This window comes from Nuphar pumila, chromosome 17 (assembly GCF_984573655.1).
Source record: "Nuphar pumila chromosome 17, dmNupPumi1.hap1.1, whole genome shotgun sequence".
Classification (NCBI taxonomy): Eukaryota; Viridiplantae; Streptophyta; class Magnoliopsida; order Nymphaeales; family Nymphaeaceae; genus Nuphar; species Nuphar pumila.
In genome coordinates this window covers 78,953,675-78,967,941 of record NC_143265.1, presented here as the reverse complement: position 1 = coordinate 78,967,941, position 14,267 = coordinate 78,953,675, and the positions used below count along the sequence as shown (strand labels likewise).

General features: G+C 39.4%; 1 long non-coding RNA gene across 3 annotated transcripts; it reads left to right on the top strand.

The window, feature by feature from the left end:
* The first annotated feature begins 281 nt into the window (after window positions 1-281).
* Window positions 282-7,716, top strand: LOC149812376 (uncharacterized). Of its 3 annotated transcripts, XR_016428515.1 has the most exons (4): window positions 2,497-3,215; window positions 3,398-3,530; window positions 6,049-6,564; window positions 7,397-7,716. It is a non-coding gene; the product is annotated as an uncharacterized LOC149812376 (long non-coding RNA). The 3 variants fall into 3 exon arrangements; XR_016428513.1 differs by lacking the exons at window positions 2,497-3,215; window positions 3,398-3,530 and adding an exon at window positions 282-1,329; XR_016428514.1 differs by having other exon boundaries at window positions 2,497-3,530.
* The last annotated feature ends 6,551 nt before the right edge of the window (window positions 7,717-14,267 follow it).

Sequence of the window (14,267 nt, the reverse complement as noted above, 5' to 3'; positions counted from 1 at the left end):
TAGAAGAGGACAGATATCATTTCTATGAGAAGGTATCACAATTCCTATCAGTCTTGATCAGATGTTCAGGGACATAACAGTAAATAAACTAATAAAGGATTTTACAAAAATGTTAAAGGAAAAATTTGTAAACCAACTATAAGAGGTATATAACGTGAATTACAGCAAAAGGCCAGGGATAAATTGATAATTACCCCCTTAAAAAACTTATAAAAATGAAAAAGTTGTTTTTCCAAAGCCTAGACTTCAATTTTTTTATTTCATTCTTTGGTCGTCGATCCTCCCTCTTCCTTTCGACGAATCCACTGCCTCCCCTATACGAGTCCGGCAATTTGGAGGTTGGGAGGTGGTCGACCACCACCGATCGACCTCGTTGTTGTGTTTTCCGCCGGAGAAGAGGGATTTCTTCACCCTCAACGCCAGAAAAAACAACGAAAAAGAGGGTGGTTTACCCTTGATGCCGACGGATAAAGGAGAAGGGACTCCGGCTACCTGAGATCCGGCGTCAGACAAGAAGAAGGTGTGGGGATCTCTGTCTCCTCCCTTCTTCCTATTTTATTATTATTATTATTATTATTGTTTTTGTTGCAGAAACAGGCGACTTACTGCTTTTTTTTTACGATGTCAAAAAAAAAAGGTTGCGGAGAGGGGTTAATCCTCCTCCCTGTGACTAAAAGTAGACCTCGATTCGGGTCTGCCTGCTATATAGTAGCGGCAACTACCTGAAAAGAGGGGTTTCCCTCTACCTGTGATGACGTTCGGTCTCTAACAGAATCTGGTAGGGACCGGCACCTCTGCAGCCCCCTCCGACCAAAACAGGGTTTCAAAAAAAAAATCCTGTTTAGTTTAGTATTTTTTTTCTTAGATGTTGAAGCAGAGGTCATGGATCCAGTGACCTATTTTTTTTTTTTAATACTGTAATACAATAGCAGTGGCCACTGGATCCAACGACCTCCCTGCATCTAGATGCAGACTTCGATTCGGGGTCTGCCTTTTCTTCTGTAAAAAAGAAAAGAAAAGAGCACAAGATGTCGGCAGGCTTTGCCGGAATCTGGAGGGATTGGCACCCCTACAACCACCATCGATCTGGAAAGGGGTTCGATTTTTCGGTGACCTCCTCAAAAAAAAATACTAACCGTTCTTCGCTTTCCTGTTTTGATTTCCGGTGTGTTCGTGTGAACGACGATCGATGGTCCCAAGCGGTGATCTACAATCCTCAACGATGATCGGCTAACTTGAATCGCGGTGGAAGCAATGTGGGGGAAGTCTCTGTGCACAAAAAGGTTTGGTTCGAACCCAGGTGGAACCAGACTCGGCCCTGATTTTCAGGTATGGTATTGGGACCGGACTTGGGTTTAATCGGATCCACCATAATAGAAACCATACCTGGACCCGATAAAAACTAGATGAACGAGACCCGGGCCATATATACTCGGTAAAACCATATTTTTTTATCATTTTTGCTTTGAAAATTTGTGGGTCATAATCGGAATTGGATGGGACCCGGGTCTGGTATAAAATTTCACAAACTATACACGGTCCATATATTAATCAGACCTAAGAGTCTTCTTATTTATCACCATAACCCTATAGAGTTTGGTTAGGATTGGGTCCGGGTAAACCTGACCCGTTGACACCCCCAGTCCTAATTGATTGGAATAGGGTGTCAAGGTGTCAGAACTCCTTCGGAAATGGGTGGATTGGAACCCGGATCTAACTAAGAGTGCTGGTACCAGATTTGGATGGGGTCTGACCAGATCCTTCATAAGAAAAACCATAGGGCATCAATCCACGATAATAAACTGAGTTGAAGAAAAATCGGAAGAAGAACAATAAGGCATTGTTATATATTTATCAAGTTGTTGATGAAGGCATTTTTGAAAGGATATCTTCGGCGGAATCGGCAAAAAAAGCATGGGATACTCTCTCTATACAACATATAAAGGAGAAGATAAAGTAAAAATGGTGAGACTCCAAACTCTTAGAAGTAAATTTGATTATTTAAAAATGAAAGAATCTGAAACTATTAAAACATTTTTCAATCGAGTCTTTTCTATTGTTAATCAAATGCGAGTAAATAGTGAAAAACTTGAAGATCAAAGAGTTTTAAAAAAATATTAAGAAGCTTAACTTGCAAGTTTGAACATATTGTTGTTGCTATATAAGAATTCAAAGACTTGTCCACCTTATCCATTGATAGTTTAATGGGATCACTTCCATCCCATAAACTTCGTATAAAGCAATTTGATTCTTTTTCAATCGAGCAAGTTTTTCATACACAACTCTCTATTCGTAGTGGTGCTCGAGGATGAAGAGGATATGGAGGTGGTAAAAATCAAGAGACGAAAGAAGATGATTGTGATTCATCTTATTCTATACGAGGAAGAGGATGAGGTTGTGGTCGCTCCCTCTCACAAGTTCAATGTTTTCATTGTCAGAAGTATGGTCACACCATAAAGTTCTATAAAAAGAGATTGGCAGAAGAAAACCAAAAGAAGGTAACCTTCATGCATGAGAAAAATAAAATTCTTGATGATGATATTCTCTTTCTTGCGTGTGATACCAAAGAAGAAACACATGCTGAAGTATGGTATATTGATAGTGGTTGTAGTAACCACATAACTGGAAACAAAAAATTATTTGTGGACTTAAATGAAATGGTCCAAACTGAAGTTAGAACAGGTGATGATAATAGGCTTGCGGTCAAGGAACGTGGTGATATTCTTGTTAAAACCAACCTTGGCAACAAACATGTCACCGATGTTTTCTATGTTCCAGGCCTCAAATACAATCTTTGAGTGTTGGGCAACTTATTCTAAAAGGATATGATCTTCATTTCAAAAGAGAAATATGTGAAATCAAGGATAAGAAGAATACGCTCATAGCCGAGGTGAAAATGACTCAAAACAAAATGTTTTCATTTATATTTCAAAGTGTTGTTCTTCCTTGCTTTAATACTATTAGTAAAGATTCATCATGGTTATGGCATCTTCGATATGGACATTTGAACTTTCGTTCTTTATCTCTTATGTGCAAAAAATATATGGTCAGAGGCATGCCTAACATTCATCAACAAGACAAAATTTGTGAAGGTTGTGCTCTTGGGAAACATCACAGAGACTCTTTTCCTGGTGGCAAATCTTGGCGAGCATCAAAACCACTTTAGTTGGTTGATTCTGATCTATGCGGCCCTATCTGCACCACATCTATTGGAGGTAATTGTTACTTTTTAACATTCATTGATGACTTCAGTCGGAAGACATGGGTTTATTTTCTAAAAGAAAAATCTAAGGTGTTCAAATATTTTAAGCAATTTATGACATTTGTTGAAAAGCAAAGTGATCTCTCTATTAAAACCTTGTGTACTGATCGTGGGGCTGAATATATGTCAAATGAGTTCGAGGAATTCTTGAAAGAAAAGGGCATCCGTCATCAGTTGACTACTCGATACACACCTCAACAAAACGGCGTTGCGGAAAGGAAGAATCGCATGATCATGGAGATGGCAAGAAGCATGTTAAAATCTAAAGGTATGCCTAACATATTCTGGGTTGAATCAGTGGCATGTGTTGTCTATCTTCTTAATCGTGTTCCCACTAAAAGTGTTCAAGACCTAACTCCTCAAGAAGCTTGGAGTGGGCAAAAACCATGTGTTGCTCATTTGAAAGTATTTGGCAGCATATGTTATTCTCATATTCCTGATAAACGAAGGAGCAAGCTTGAAGATAAATTTGAAAAATGTATTTTTGTTGGGTACAGTGAATGCTCAAAAGCTTATAAGCTTTACAATTCAATCACCAAGAAAATTATCATAAGCAGAGATGTAAAATTTAATAAAGAAGAATCTTGGAATTGGGATAGCGAGAATAAAAATAAAAATTCACATTTTATTAATAAGGAGAAGAGTCATGAACCTAATGGTGATGGTGGTGAAGGAGATACTTCACTCTCCTTTTCATCTGCGCATTTATCACCATCTTCCTCATCTTCAAGAAGTTTTGAATCTCCTCCTATGAAGATAAGAAGTCTTCAAGAAATTTATGAAACAGCAAAAAGAAATCTTGAGAAAGATTTGGTGAATTTTGCTTTATTTGTGAACGTCGATCCAATTACTTATGAAGAAGCATCTCAAGAAGAGAAGTGAAGAATTGCTATGAATCAAGAAATAGACTCCATTGAAAGAAATCATACTTGAGAGTTGATTGAGCTCCCAAGTGGACATAAATCTATTGGCGTCAAGTGGGTATATAAAACAAAATTCAACTCAAATGGAGAGGTTGAAAAATGCAAAGCTTGGCTGGTGGTAAAGGGTTACAAGCAAAGGTATGGCATCGATTTTAATGAAGTTTTTGCTCCTGTGGCTCGCCTTGAAACAATTCGCATGGTGTTAGCTTTGGTTGCTCAAAGAAAATGGAAGGTCTATCAAATGGACATTAAATCGGCTTTCTTGAATGGTTTTCTTGAAGAAGAAGTGTATATTGATCAACCTTCGAGTTATGTGAAGAAGGATGAAGAAAACAAAGTGTGTCGATTGAAGAAGGCATTATATGGGCTGAAACAAGCGCCAAGGGCTTGGTATAGTCGCATTGATGGATATTTCTTGAAGAATGGTTTCAAACGATGTCCTTTCTTGCATACTCTCTTTATCAAAGAAGGCATTCAAGGAGAGTTTTTAGTCATATGCTTATATGTTGATGATTTAATAATTATCGGCACTTGTGCAAGCATGTGTGAAAATTTCAAGAAGGATATGATGCACGAATTCGAAATGACTGACATGGGGCTTCTCCTTTTTTTTCTAGGCATTGAGGTAAAGCAAGCCGAAGATGGAATATTCATATCTCAAAAAAGGTATGTTGAAAATATATTGAAGAAGTTCAGAATAGATGGTGCTACACCTCTTAATACTCCCATAAAAGTTGGATTAAAACTTAGCAAAAATGATGGTGAGAGAAAGATCGATGCAACTCTCTATAGAAGCTTTGCTGGTAGTCTTATGTACTTGACTGCTACAAAACCTGATCTTATGTTTGTTGTCAGCATGATTAGCAGATTCATGGAATCTCCTTCTAATACTCATTGGGACATAGGCAAAAGAATTTTGAGATATGTGTGTGGCACTATCAATTATGGAATTCATTATAAATGTGTCGAAGATTTAAAATTTTTGGTTTTTTGTGATAGTGATTGGAGTGAAAATAGAGATTATAGTAAAAGTACTTCAGGTTTCGTTTTTCATATTGGCTCAGGTGCAATCTCGTGGGCATCGAAGAAGCAAGTTGTTGTGGCTCTCTTCACAACCGAAGCAGAGTATATTTTATTGGCTCTTTCTAGTTGTCAAGCTCTTTGGTTAAGGTGGATTCTTCATGAGCTGAAGCATCCTCAATGTGAAAGCATTCATTTGTTTTGCGACAATAGTTCAGTCATAGCACTCACCAAAAATCCAGTTTTTCACAGTATCATTTCATTAGAGATTTGGTCAAAAATGGAGATATCAATGTCACGTTTTGCAAGACTCAAGACCAAGTGGTTGATATCTTTACAAAAGCATTGAAGAATGAAACTTTCAATAAATTGAGAGAGAAATTAAGTGTCGTTATAGTCTAGCTTAAGAGGGGTTGTTGGAATTATAAGTTAGACTCTTCATATTCCTCCCTCATTTTGGGAACTCTTTTTACATTAAGGCTATTTGCAGTTTTTCTATGCAAACTCTTTGGGTTCTTCTCTCATTTATTTGTTCTCCTTGAAAATGTAATAGCCTTTTAGTTTTTGTATGATAGAAATTTACTATGTAATTAAATTCTGGTTGGGCTTTAATGTTATATATATAACAGCCATGTATCATCATTTTGATAGGTCGTTGGGTTGTTTTGAAGTCATTTGTAGTCTTCTCCTTCTCTAGCACCATTTCTGCGTGTTTTTCATTTTACAGAACAATCTTCTTCTCTAGTTTGTTGTTTTATTTTCAACATCTACTTTATTTATTTTAGTGAAAAACTCATCCACCTTTCTTCTTCCTCTCTGGTGTGCTTGTTTACATGGTATCAGAGTGGACAACATCCCGGTGATCATTGATTGTGTGCTGCCTTTTGATGCTCGTGTTATTGATCCATGTGTGATTTGCTGCCTGGGCATGAGTGTTCTGCTCTTCTGTCATGACGTCAACAAGCATAAATGGATCAGAATAATCCCTACAACAAAACTCAGCTAAGTACCCCTATCCCTTCTCTCTGAATGTGGCAAACTTTAGGGGGCATGGGTTCACGCAAGCAGGTCAGTCCAACAATTGGAACAATCAGTCACAAGGCAGGTCAGCTAATGACAACTCTAAGTCTAACAAAAATCTTGCTAATAGATCTGAAAATCAATCGAAAGAAAAGAAAGTGGTGTGCCAAATCTGTGGCATACCAAACCACTCTGCGCTTGATTGTTGGCACAGGTTTAATCAAGCATACCAAACAGAGGACGTCCATTAGGCCTTGACAACAATGAAGATATCAGATGCTCAAGACCATTCTTGGTTCCTGGATACATGAGCAACCTCACACGTCACTGTCAATTTAGGTAAATTCTGTAATCTTGTTAAGTATATGGATCTGAGAAGATAATGGGTGGAAATGAGTTCTTAAACATTACCCGGCATGGCTAAGATTGATCTTGGCAATTAAACGTTGAAACTAAACAACGTTCTCATTGTCTTAGACATCAAGAAAAAATTGATTCCTTTTTTATTAAGGACAAAATCAGTCAAAAGGTGATAGCGACAAGAACTAGACGGGATCTCAAGGCCCTGAAACTTGGGATAAGTGAGGTGTTTTTTTTTTCTCTTCATTTTATGTATGGTCAATAAAGATGTTTGGCACCGATGCCTAGGACATCTGCATCATCAAATAGTTTGTTTTTTGGTGAAGAATAAAGCTATTGCTAATGAGTTCATTAGAAGATAAGAAGTTTGTTAGGGACAGTTGTCAAATGGGCAAAAATGTGCGGGACTTCTGTTTCAATCAAATATCATTCCAACAAACCATTTATCAAAATTCACTGTGATTTATGGGGTGCAGTGCCAGTCAAATCTTTTCAAAACTTTTGATTTTATGTTATTTTCATAGATGAATGTTCTCGATATTCTTGGTTTTATCCATTGAGAACCAAGTCAGAACTTTACCAGATTTTTGTGATTTTTCACAAAATGATTGAAAACGAGTTTGAAAGAAAGATTAAGATATTTCAAACCGATGAGGGTGGTGAATTCAACACTATGGAGCTTAGGGAATATTTGACAAATAATAAAATTTTAGATTTTAAAGCATGTCCGAAGACCCCCAAACAAAATTTTAAATTTTAGATTTTAAAGCATCGGTCCGTTACTGACCTTGAGCTCACTATGGTTTTGCAGAGTCATGTTCCGGCCAGAATTTGGGTAGAGGCCTCTGCTGCAGTGTGATTGATAAATTGGGTTCTTACATCCAAGCTAAAGATGAAACTGTTTGAGGTCATCTATAATAAGGCTCCTGATTATTTTGTTTTATGGTCCTTGGGATGTAAGTTCTTCCCTTATCTTAAAGACTACACAAAAAAAAAAAGTTTGAACCAAAATCATGTGTTTTCTTGGGATATGGGGAGTAACATAAAGGTATCACTGCTTGTACCCTTCGATCGGATGAGTTTACTTGTCTCTGCACATTGTGTTTGATGAATGTATTTTTCGTATGACAAGCCTGCTGTTCTTTTTTCTCAAGCTTATGACAATGAGGGAATTACCACGTTCAGTGATTGGAATGTTCCTAACGATGTTTAGATGCAAATTTCCAGCATCATGATGAATATGACATTAGATTGTTTGGAACCACTGATATAGATCATGAGACAGTTCTACACAATCATCAAGATGGGTCGTTAATTGCTTAAATTGATTCAAATCAGCCTGAGTTACCTAAACAGATTGGGTCAGACCAGGTAGTGAATTCTCCTAGTCAAGATGAGCACGAGATAGATCAACCCGCTGAGCCACAACCAAAGTATTCAACTCAGCTTCATCCTGAACCTGGTTCTAGTCATCAAGGATTGAAAAATGTCCAGATCCAACATCAAAATACTCATCTCATGCTTACAAGAATGAAGGCAGGGGTTGTTAAGCCTAATACTAAGTACCTTTTGACCTTAAAAATACTATTGGAACCAGAGCTTATAAAATTCGCCCTCCAACAACTTGGTTGGTATAATGCTATGAAAGATGAAATAGAGGCATTGCATCATAATGATACTTGAGAAATTGTCCCATGAAGATTTAATATGAATGTCATAGAAAGTAAATGGGTTTGCAAAACCAAATTAAAGAGTGATGGGACCCTGAAAAGAAGATTGAAAGTTCAATTAGTCATGATCAGGTTTGATTAAGTCCCTAAAATTGATTTTTTGGAGACTCTCCGGTCATCAAGCCAGCTACTATTTGTATCATACTAAGTATAGCTCTTATGCATAATTGGGATATGTGTCAACTGGATGTCAAGAATTTCTTCCTTCATAGGCATTTTAATGAGAAAGTTTTCATTGTGCAATCACCCCATGTGAGATAATTCTAAACCAAGTCATGTATGTCATCTGAAGTGTGCTTTATATGAGCTTAAGCAATTCCCCCATGTCTAGTATAACAGATCTGGAATATTTATGTTATCCTTGGGGTTTTCCTCAAGTATAAGAGATCCTTCATTGTTCATTTGTAAGAATAGTAAAGGAATCATCATTCTCCAGATGATATCATTCTTGGGAGTAATCATGTGAAAGTTTATACGTTAATTAAGCAAGTTAGTACCGAGTTTGCTATGAAAAACTTGATATTCTTGCAATTTTTTCTTGGCATAGAGGTCGGTCATTCCTCCGAAGGGCTCTTCCTAAATCAGAAGAGATATGAGCTTATTGAGCGAGCCCATATAACAAATTATATAGCAATTGCCGCTCCTATGGCTTCAAATCTTTGTGATATCAAGGATGATGATCAACCATTTCATGATCCAACTTTTTATCGTTCCATATTTTGGAGGTATACAGAACTTAATATTTCCCTTAGTGTCAATTATGCATGCCAATTTATGAGTGCTTCAATAAATATTCATTATCAGATGGTTAAGAGAATATTGAGATGTGCATGGTGCCATTGATTATGGGACACAATTATTATCTCGATCTACAATAGACTGATATGCCTTCTCTGATGCTGACTGAGTTAGGCGCCCACATACGAGATGACCTACAAGTGGGTTTTTGTACTTTTTGGGTTCGAATTGCATCTCTTGAAGTGCCAAGAAATAACCCACCATTGCTCACTCCAATTCTGAAACTAAGTATCGGACTACTGAGGCTATCATTTATTCTTTGAGATATTGGGGTTTACGTACCTTTGTCAACCTCCCACCTTAATGTGTTATAATATTTTTGCATTACATCTTCCAGACTTTTATTCTCACATGAAGCATGTTGAGATTTGATTATCATTATGTTCGAAAAAAAATTGCCTTAAAAGAACTCTTGTGACTTGGTATATTCCTTTTTGGAAGCAAGTTGTTGGTATTTTCACCAAGGCATTAGAGAGAAGCTAGTTCATTGAGTTGCACACCAAACGTAGCCTTTGGCAAAATTCATCATCCAGTTTGGTTATCTTTATCTGATCAAGTTTGGTTAGAGTGAAACAGGATACGGCACCTGGGTTATCTTCATCTGATCCAGATCCTGTTGGATATAACGTATCTAGGTCAAACCCATTTGGGTGACCCAGTTTGACACCATTAATGGGCCACATTAGTAGACCACATAATGGAGAGATAGTGGGTGGCAGTTAGTTAGGTACGTAACTGCCTCTTTCCCCATTATATAAGGGGGATTGGTTGCTACGAAGATGATTAGAGATTCGTGGCAATGGCCTACCCAAATTTCATATTCGGGTTTACATGGTATAGGGTCTTGCTCACCGTCGACCTAAGGACAAGGCTCATCGTGGGCGTCGACCGGATGAGGAGAACGCCGGATACCTGCACGCACATTCTGTGGCATCAGCGGATACGTATTCAGGTACGCTTTTTGTGTATGTTGATGCAAGCAAACTCCAACAATGGGTTATGGGCCCACTATCACGCATACTGCTGCGCGTGGATGCGTGCGGGCCTACTGGCGTTTGTTGTGATTCTAGTTGTGGGGCGACCTAAGTCGCAGGTTGACAACGACCACCACCATGAGGTGATTGTTTTTTCGACAGTCTGTCACTGTGAGGCGACTGCAACAGACTGAAACTATCCTCGTGGGGCAACAGTGTTTCCCGGCAACTCGTCAACATTGGTAGCCAGTAAATGGCTATTGTCGCCGTGGGGCGACAAAGTTTTCCGACAGACTGTTGCCATGGGGCAACAACCCTCTTCTGCGACAGAGCCACCCTGTGGTGACCGCCCGTCGTCGTGGGGCGATGTTGGTCACTGGACAATGGTGACAGTCGTCGTAGGGCGATTGCTTTTCTCGGCAACCGTAACCTGGTGGCAATGGCAGCCCTGGTGACCCTCATAAAAAAAAACAGATCGAGGGTTTTACCTATGGCCGTCAGGCTGTAGGGGGTTGCCGGATTTTTGCCTCATGATGTCGCTGGGGATATCACCTGAAGCGTCGTCGTAGACGCCGTCGGGGCGGTGTCGGATTGACGGCATCCGTCTGGCGACGCATAGAATCCAGGGATTAAAAACCCCCTTTCTCTTCGGCCATGGGGCTGCGGAGTCGACAGCCATCGCCGAGGAATCAGGATGATCACCATTGGGCAATATGCCGAAAGAAGAGGCCATTGTGTCGTCGCACCGGCGAAGTCCCTTGACCGCATGTGTCGTCGCCTGAGATCCTCTGCGTCGTTGGGTTGCAGGGTGGTCGGCCTGTGCCGAGGTCACCGGAGATGTGTTGCCGGGGTTGGAGATCACCGGATGGTCTGCGTTTGGGGTTTGAAAACCCCCCTTTCCCTGCCCTGCTTCTACAGTCGTCGGGATGGGTTTTTTTATCGATGGAGGTTCCGCCATGAGCAGGCTGCCAATGTGGGTCGCCGGTAGGCGATACCAATCGTTGTTGGGCGACATGGGTCATTGCTGGTGTCGTACCCTTTTACCTCTACTTCATCAAGTCGTTGGGCATCCAGTGGGTCGCCATCGCCGACGGTCAACCGGCTAAAGCGTCGGTCCCTGCATCGGCACGTCGTCGTGGGGCAACATGCACCTCCCTCAGGCGACATGGGTCACCGGTTTTCGCTCCCGAGCAACGTGGGTCATCGTGACAGCCGGAGGAGAGAAACTGTTTTGGTTTCTGAGGGTTGTGTAAACAGAAACCCTCAGGTTTATGTTTTAACTCCCAATAACAGAATCAAGTCCTGTGCGGACCATGTATTCTAACCCAGTGGCATACCCGATCCATATCCGAATTTTGGTGGATTGGGTCTGCCTAGATCCATTGACTAACCGATCCCAGGATCGGACCCAGACCCATTTGGTGTTCGGGTCTGGGTCTGATCCATTTTGGGGCCAAATCCATATCTAGGATTCAGATCTACCTTGGATTCAGTCCGCGGTTTTGTCCCATGACCGGACTTAGACACATAAGGCATCGGGTCTGGGTCAGATCATGTAGACTCGGACCCATTTAGTATCGGGTCAAGGTTTTGGGTTAGAATCGTTATTTTGGATCAAGTTTAGGATCTGATCTCCTAAGGGACCTGAATCCATTTGGGGTCTGGTTCGGTGATCAGATTTGACCTGGTTGGATCAAAGCCAAACCCATTTGGTTTTGGGTCTGGTTTGATTCGGTTGAACTGGATCAAGATCTAAAACTTTTTGAACCGGTTTGTGATCGAGACCCATCAGGTATTCAGGGGTCTTATTAGGAGGCCCAGATTCAGTTTTCAATCGGGTTATTATCTAGACCCATTTGGTTTTGGGTCTAGTCCAATCTAATTGAACCAGGTTTTGAGATACAAATCTATTCGGATTAGATTATGATCTGGACCCATCGGCTCGGATTCGGTTAGTACCGGGTTAGACCCAGATCCAATTCATATCGGGTCTGACCCAGATCTGATTAAAGTCAGGTCTGACCCGGATCCAGTTAAAGTCGGGTCTGACCCGGATCCAATTCATATTGGGTCTGACCCAGATCTAGTTCATACTGGGTCCGACCCGGATCTAGTTAAAGCAGGGTCCAGGCACTATTTGGCCTGAACCGGATCAGTGATTCGGCCCATTTCGAAACCGGTTCTAAGCCATTTTTGACCGGTTCTTTCCAGTTTCTCACCGGTTCTGAGATGCTAAGACTCTGTTTTCATAAATATAAGAAAATATAGGGATTTTGGCATACGGTTATAGGATTTTATGAACTTTTGTTCATATTTGGTACTGGTTTATAAGGTTTAAAACTGGTTCAGACCCTTGGATGACCGGTTTAGGGCCATTTCAGACCGGTTCAGAGTGTTTTTAGACCAATTTGGGGTCGTATAAGACTTGTTTCTGCTTGAGGACTTGGGTTTTACCCATATGGACTTGTTTTAGTTATTTTTCATGCTTTATAAAGTGTTTATTGTATAGAAAGCATGACTTATGCATATTAATTTATGTGTTCCATGTTGGTTAAGTCATGCATAATGATTTTAAGCATTAAGCATGAATTGTGACTAAATTCATGATATTTTATCATCAAAATTAGTTTATGCATATAAGTGAAAGCATGAACTTGTATTTTTGGACAATATAAAGTATATCTTGTCATGAATATACAAGCATTAATATGTGTGCATGGGCATGCTCCATAATACGAATATATTTTTCGGTAAAAAATCTTGATTGATTGATTTATGTTATCACCAAAGTGATCTGAGTCGTGTTGATTAAGGATTCTTTGGGTCGTATTAAGATTCATTATTATGATTGTGTGTGAGTTTATGAAACATCGATTATATCCAAAGGTAGGTCGGTGTGTTCCAAATTCACACAGGGTGTTATAGTAGATGTGTATTTCATCCCATGAAGCATGTTCGTACCCAAAGGTACAGTGTTGAATTACCTATAGTTACATGATCTGCTAGTTTCACTAACTGAAGTGAACTCCTTGATAATTGAAGAGACGGAGCAACTATCATTGTTGTTTCCACCAAAGTGGAACGATAATGACTCAACTATGCTTGTCTCAGAAAAGGTGAATAATAAGGGGTCTCATATTTACTTTTTCAATATAAATCTCGTATAGAGCGATTTATCCCCCACTCATACGGAGAATAGAACAACCATTTTGAAGGTTGTCTATGAGAAGTGGGAGCGCTCAAAATGATGTCCATGAGAAGTAAGAGTATTCAAATAATCTTAGCTTGTTGCTTTTGCAATCTTGAGTGGCTCAGAATATTTGAGGTGTTATCTCTCACTGCAGGACAATGAAGAAATTTCTGAAATCCATTGAGACAAAATTTTTTGATTTTATACGAGATTTTATCTCAGGCCATTTGGATAAGCTTCATTATGGATCATGGGATTGTGGACTCTATTGAGAGACCACTAAAGATTTTTTTGTGATAATGAAGTAGTCATGTCCTTTTCAAATAACAACAAGAGCTCAATCTCGTATTGACACATAGAGTTAAAATACTTTGTTGTTAATGAAAGGATTAAGAATCATCTGATATGTATTGATACAATTGAGACGAAGGAAATGACTCTGGATTCTATTACTAAAGGGCTAGCACTGGGATTGTATTCCCAACATGTAAAGAGGATGAGTCATTTTAATTGCTTTGTAAATTGTTGATTTTGCATAAAAAATCTCTCATATGGGTTAGAGAGAATAGTAGAATAACAATATTAAAGAACCAATAAAGGAATAGGTAAGTGACCAACCTATTCATAAAGGTAATTTCAACATGCTTAAGCACTGAAGGTGAATTATAGTATAATACATGAGAATATGACATTTCATAAAGGAGTGTTCATCTCTATGACTCATATGATTCATCCTTATGATAAAGAGTAGCATGTGAACTCACATGAAGAATTAAATCGAGATAACGGTATAAACCTCGATTTAGTGCACTTTTGATGTCAATAGGTCAAGTGGAAGAATGTTGGACATAACGAATCTAGGTACAACCCATTTGGATGACCTGGTTTGACACCATTAGTGGACCACATAATGGGGAGATAGTGTGTGGCAGTTACGTACGTAACTGCCTCTTTCCTTATTATATAAGGGGGTTGGCTGCTACAAAGATG